Below are 7,030 nucleotides of genomic sequence, written 5' to 3'. Positions count from 1 at the left end.
GCCGAGACCAGCCGCAGCCCCGCGCGTGCGTCGGCCCATCGCCGAGCCGCAAGCGAAACCGTTGATGCGCGGGCTCGAACTCCCCGTCCCCATTTCTCCGGACGCCTGGGACGCAGATGCCGCCGAAGCCATCGTGTGCGCGTCGGGGACGCAGCATCCGCTGCCTCCATTCCTCTGCGTGGCCTCCGATGCACATCCTTAATTTCTCCAAGTAGGAACCACTATGTAAAAAATCTCAAACCCTTCGTTTTCTGCTGCCGCCGCCATTGGAGGTGCTGTGCCACTAGGACGATGAGGTATACGAGGTATGAGCTCGAGGCGCTCTCAGCGGGGCGCCGTCGTGGGAAGCGCAGGCGATGCGGTGGGCCGAGGTGCACTCCGCGCTCCCCGCCGCCGGCTTCTCCGGGGAGTACTAGTGCTGCTCGCCACCGACACGCCGGTGAGTGGGAGGAAGGCTTCCCGCGGTGGGATGAAGAGCCCCGAAGCGGCAACGCCCCAGTTCCAATTGAGTAAATCCCAGCCGTGGAGCACCGACATTTACGAGTTGAGAATTTATTGATTTACGAGCCACATTGCGACATTAATCCTTTTACACTTGCCTTCTGGATTATTTGTTTGCTCACTCATTTTCTTCATTCACTGTAGTTGATGGCACTGGAACGATGCTCAGGCTAAACTTGAAAATAAGGAGGGCTCGGCTATTTCCATGTTTTTGTGTGGGCCAGCAATGCTGCTTAATTGTTCTTTTTTGACGCTTCTGTTTAATTGTTCCTGGATGATGGATGGTGAAATTTTGTTTTAATAAGTAGTTCTTGTGCTAATTGATTCTTCTATTTAGCGTGATAGCATATTTTGTTGCAAGTGTAAAATCTGGGGAGATGTGAGGATGATTTCTTGGCAGTGGTTGCTGTGATATTTGGCAAGAAATATTGAAGCCAAGATGTATCGGTTTTCAGTGTAAATGAATGGTGTCATTGGAGAATTTAAGCTGAATGTCTGGTTAGAACTACTTATCTGGACGTACATTATCTGCATCCTTGGTCACTTTTATATAAAATCGTTGATCTCTTACTCTGGAAATTGAACGAAAGTTTGAGCCTTTAGCCATCTAAAAGGCTGAAACTGGCTCTGAAGCCTCAAAACTTAGTTCATATAAATATCTGCCAAGAGTAGAGATGATTTATATACCTCAATTTTCAACCTGTTAGTCCTTTCACCTTGCTATCCGAAATGTGTGATCTTGATGCTAATTCTATGCAGGTGGATAACTACCAAAAGTCAAGGTGAGACCCTGGCCTAAAAGGGGAAATCGCTATGTAGTCAGCTCTAGAACAAGGTATGTCATGAATCTTTCACACTTATATACCTCATTTTTTCAACTTGTTAGTCCTTTCAGCTTGCTATCCGAAATGTGTGATCTTGATGTTAATTCTATTTAGCAGGAGAACTACCAAAAGTCAAGGGGAGACCCTGGCTTAAAAAGGGGAAATCGCTCTGTAGTCAGCTCCAGAACAAGGTATGTCATGAATCTTTCGCACTTATGATTATTGGGTGGTATGGCCGTATGACTATTCTTGTACTTACCCAATTTATGTGGACGGAAAGTGGAATTCGGATTTTAGTGTTCTTGGTTTCTTTTTGTTTCTGTTAAATTTTTTGGACCTGTTAGTGTAATCAAGGCAAGAAATATTTGTTAGAGAATCATGTGGCATCCTAGAGTGGAGGAGGATCTTAAGCAAATGTTGGGACTGGGAGTAGGCTGGTCTTTTAGTTTTCCTTGTTGAAATTATTGTATGTAAAATGTGAGGGAATCATGAGGTCATGTCCTGGTTACTGCAATATTTTGGTAATAGAGCATGAAGTCAAATGTTTTTGTCAGAAAATTTAATATTGACATTATTTCAAGACTGCATAACTAGACGTCATTTCTGTAAATCATTTTCTACTCAGAATGTCAGTTCCGGTTACCAATCAACCAACAACAACAACAACTAAGCCTTTAGTCCCAAACAAGTTGGGGTAGGCTAGAGGTGAAACCCATAAGATCTCACGACCAACTCATGGCTCTGGCACATGGATAGCAAGCTTCCACGCACCCCTGTCCATAGCTAGTTCTTTGGTGATACTCCGGTTACCAATCAACCAAATGGCGAAAATTGTCGACCAAATCCTAAGGCCCCGCTTGGATCATTGTATTCCAAAATACACCGGTAAAACATACACCCTTAAAATAAAGGTTGGGCTAGGGGTAGGCATTTGGTTGGTCGTTTTTGAGTTACACATGTAATCAGCCGTTATTCGATACACTCCTTGGCCCGTCGTTTCCCCCCACCACCCGTAATCCTCTCCTCTCTCTCGAGACCTAGGCGATTACCATGTAGAGCGCTTTGACGCCATTACCACAAGGGACGGGGCAGGCGCTGGTGCTGGTGTCCGTGACGAGGTGAGGCGATGGCGATGCGTTGAGGTGCGGGCGTTCATGACGGGGTGAGGCGCCGGCGGCCGTGACGTTGACTGCAACGGCGACTCACTCCTCCAAGCAGCCACGATCCAACCTCCTCACACTCAACTCCAGTCCACCGTCGGCATCGGGTTCGTCAGCCACGCTGCCGATGTCTGCTCCCCCTCCTTCCCCAATACTTCTGGATGGCTGAACAGCACAAGCTTTGCTGTTCTTGAATTACTACTAAACGATAATCTTGTGTTGGGTAGCATTTGGCAGTTCTTGAATCAATTCTAGACATAATCTTTCCCTGCTTTAGGATTCTGATGGAATGCTGTGAGATGTGGAAATAATGTTCAGAATAGGAGAAATTTGTAGGCTAACATCATCTGGTTTAGCCAAGTACTACTTGACTAGTAGACTTCGGTAGTTGAGATGACTGGTAAAAGGAGATGAATGTCAATGTAATTCTAATGTTAACCTGCATATGGCATCTTTGCATGTTTACTTGTGATGCCAACTGATGGCCACCACTTGGGTTAAGAACTTAAGATGATTAAGCTTCATGGTGAGGTGGTCAAGATTCAACATATTTATGTTTGATGCAATCTCAGATATTAACTTCTACTCCATGCACACACATGTTTGATTTATATGCATTTGATTAAGTCGTAGCACTGCTTGACAATCGTAATATTCTAGGGTTGTTACCATGGGAATCAATGCAGAAGATAGCCAACGGGTAGCTGATATGCCGAATTGCAAGTTAGCCTCTTTCCCTATCGATTAGCTTGAAGTTGCAAGTTAGCCTCTTTCCCTATCGATTAGCTTGAAATTGCAAGTTATCCTCTTTCCCTATTAAGAGAGAAAGGGCAGCAGGCTGTTCGCTGCCCTGCATCCGCTGCCAATCATCGCCCCCATCCGCCTCGGGCCGTGGCCTACACATCTCCACCGGTCCCTCTCTCATCTCTTTTCCCACACACACCACATCCCCTTTCCCTCGCTCAAGCTCCCCGCGGACTTCACCGACCTGCAGCGGCCGCCCCTGCTCTAGGTCTGCCGCCGCCAGACTTCCTGGTCGTCGTTAGCCGGTGCCTCCAGAGGAAATGGCTCCTGGCCCTCGCCCTTCTTTCAATTTCATCTTTGGCTCGGACGCTACTCCAGGACGAATGGAGTGGCAACTCCAATGGCCAGGTGGCCCTTTCTTCTCTCTCTTCTAATTGCACTCTCAGTTTGGCTCATCTCCACTCCAACCCTAAATTCCCCTTCCAATATGCTGCAACTTGATTGTGTGCTAGGTATGTCTGTGAATCAGAATCTTAGTGTGGCCGCTGAAATCTCGGTGTGGCGGTCTTGCTGAATATTTGATTAGATACACTGCTGCTTGGAGGAACTATTGAGCTAAACTATGTACATAGTGATTTTGGATTGATTATGCATTTGATACTCACACGGTTTACTGAATTAAACTTGCCCTTTTTCCCTAGTTATGTTAATGTACAAACATGAGGAATTCTTGTTGAGTATTTGACAGATCAGCTATCTTTCCATTCCATACTGATAATGATTGTTCCATATGGGTTTGCTCAATCTTTCTTAGGAAAGATGACATCCTAACTAGAGATCAAGTGACAGTTAGATAAATTCTTGGTACTCATATGAACTTCTTTTCTACTAGCATAAAAAAATCAGCATGCTTTATTTATCTAAGAAATAACTCTGTTAAACTGAGACTCATTTTTCGCACAAATTTAAAATTATGAATAGTTTCTTTGCACTAAATACAATGTGGAGCATTTAATTTCTGTGTGGAGATGATGAGCCCATATTTTTATGTGCACATTGGTAGCGTTTTCCCATTTGAGCATGATTTCTATAGTGCATGATGTCTATTTGCAGGTCTATTCTTATCAACAGTATGATGCATCTCATATTTTTTTTGTCCTGCTAGGTGACTGTGGTGCTATTTGGACAAAGAGATTGTATGCATTCATCTATCTGAGCTTATTTTTGGGAGTAACTGGTATGTTCTCAACATCCCTTTGAACGCAGAAGTGACAAGAGAAGACGGTCTATCAACAGAAAGACAACCTCTCATTTTGGTTTAAATATTAAACATGGTGCATATTTTGTTAGCAAGGTAGTATATATATGTTGTTAAGTCATGAAGTTTCAACACTGAGTTGTCCATTCTTAAAGGACCATAACGGGTACGCCAAATGATAACATTACTCTTAATGTGGTTGTGCAAGCGTTATGCATTTTACCAGTTACCTTCTCTTGTTTACTTTTTTCAAACCAAAAGGTTATCTTATCCTCTGAATTTTTTGCACTTAATTACTGATTTGGAATAATAGATATAGCGTTATAGTATGTACCTGTACTGCCACTGGAATGTTCTTCTATTAGCATAACAGTCCGTGGTAAAATGACTATGAGAAGTCAACGTCTTTTGAGATTTTTAGGAACACTCATTTGAGTAGACCTTGCGACCATGGAGGGAACCCGATGATAAAGACATGAATTTGCTTGCAATCTTGGTATTGTCTATGCATACTTCCTGACGAGTGAAGTCTAAAATAAACCCTGAGGTTGTACAGCTCGACGTAAACGAACCCTCACCTCTAAATCTTTGAAATTGGTACCCTGTATTTACAGATCCCAGTCAATCCAAACCTTGGATGAGTAAAATCCTGTTTGTTGTAATAGAAAAGGCGTGATCCCAGCCGGGATTGATTCTACTCTCACTTACAACATGGGCCCACCTGTCATATGCATCACCTCCCCAATCAATTTGAACTCGCCTTGAGTGTATCGAACGGGGCCAGGTCGGCCATCGACGCCATCCTAGACGAGCTCCTGGGCGCGTCCAAGCATAAACGGCGTGCGTGGATGATGGCGCGCTATCCCGTCCAGTGGAGCCCCCGCCGGCAAGCGATTGCTGCTCGTCTAGGCTAGGCTGCAGGAAAGGTTTCGCCAATGGGGCGAGGGTGCCGCGCCATGGATACCACCAACAGCGCATGAACATGAAGAAGTATATTAACGGGAAGACCGGCGGCTTGGCCTCCGCGGCGAGCACCGCCGCCGTGTCCATCAACGGAGTGTTGGCACTGTCGAGATTAACGGCGAACTACACCTAGATTACTATCAGACAAGGCAAGAGAAATATCACAAGGTCATGTTGGAACCAATTGGTATCCGGCGTCTCGCGTGCGTGTACCGTGAAGAGATAATCTAATCCATCAAGCCAGACTCACTGACTCACGTACTAGTTCCTGCTTGTACAGAACTATATCAAGCCAGCCCTGTACGCATGTGTCTTCCGGCAACACTTCGTTGATACAGAAGAAGTTCAGGTGGCTCTGGTCGTCTTCGCCTTTGGCGTGCGTGCCCACGCCTAGAGCTTTGTCGTCGCGGACGGCGGTGACCCTCCGAGACACAGCGGCGACGAAGCCATGGGAGATGTTGAGCTTGGTCCCGGGCTGCATCTCCAATCAGGATTGTGCAGCGAGGAAGATAGCTATGATGTTTTGACCCGCGTGACATGAGAGAAGTGAGTTTCCGGTAGGATTGTGCTTTTCCCAGACTGCCAAACATATGTGGGTTTAGGATAGACCGGGATCGGAGAGGTCGGGGTACCGATTTCAGGGATTTGAACGTGAGGGTTCATCTACGTCGTTTCCTACAACCTCAGGGTTTATTTTAGACTTCACTCCTTCCTGACTGCTCATAGGATATTTACACATACTGCAAATTGTACTGCTTTTTGTGCCACAAGAAATTTATGCATAATCAATATATGCATATGTGCGACCAGGTTCTCTATTCACGTTGTCATTGTTGTCACGATGGTTTGCACTCTACCAAGTTATTTGCAAGGGACATCTGGGTCTATCCTGAATGATGCTCTATGTCCTCATTTCTTTCCTTTATTTTCAGAAATAGAAGAACAATTTCTAGACGGCACAGGGAGTTAATTCATGCCTGAGGTTGGTAAACCCTATATCTATTGCGGGGTGGTTTGAGGAAGGGACAGCATGTTACCCACGAAGATTTTGGCGGTGGATGATGCATGCTATAGTTACTTATAGAGTTACCACACCATTTCCAATGCTCTATTTCTATCTTTCTTTCTCCTACTAGCAAATTTTATACAACATTTCTAGGGAATTATATATTGCATTACTTGATCCTTGTACCAATCCTATGTAATTTGCTCCAATTAGTTCACGTAACTTCACTTTATGGAACACCCTTCCTGGACAAATGTTGGATGGTTCTTCCAGGTATCAGACAACATGTCTGCAATTATTTATATATCTGGTACTGGTGGTGCCAATTTCAGTTCTTGTCCTGAATTTCCTTATACTACCTATGTAACATTTTTTTCAGTGCTTCTTCAAACCATGACAGAGAACAAACAAAGAAATATAATACGTAGAAAGGTTCGAGTTATACTGAGTGCCTCTTCCAGAGTCGACACTTATTCAGCTTTAGTGAATTTCAGAAAATGATAACGCTTGATTTTTTTTGGGCTTCTTCTGTCATGTTTTATATTTCGGCACTAGTTGTTTTCTAGTAGATGAG

General features: G+C 44.6%; 1 long non-coding RNA gene across 2 annotated transcripts; it reads left to right on the top strand.

Annotated features, from left to right (window-relative positions):
- The first annotated feature begins 79 nt into the window (after positions 1–79).
- Positions 80–6,695, top strand: LOC119341771. Of its 2 annotated transcripts, XR_005165278.1 has the most exons (6): positions 80–543; positions 646–999; positions 1,261–1,336; positions 1,443–1,516; positions 4,395–4,466; positions 6,383–6,695. It is a non-coding gene; the product is annotated as an uncharacterized LOC119341771 (long non-coding RNA). The 2 variants fall into 2 exon arrangements; XR_005165277.1 differs by having other exon boundaries at positions 646–1,336.
- The last annotated feature ends 335 nt before the right edge of the window (positions 6,696–7,030 follow it).

This window comes from Triticum dicoccoides, chromosome 7B (genome assembly GCF_002162155.2).
Source record: "Triticum dicoccoides isolate Atlit2015 ecotype Zavitan chromosome 7B, WEW_v2.0, whole genome shotgun sequence".
Lineage (NCBI taxonomy): Eukaryota > Viridiplantae > Streptophyta > Magnoliopsida > Poales > Poaceae > Triticum > Triticum dicoccoides.
The sequence above is the reverse complement of the archived record's forward strand: the minus strand, read 5'-3'. Positions and strand labels throughout refer to the sequence as shown.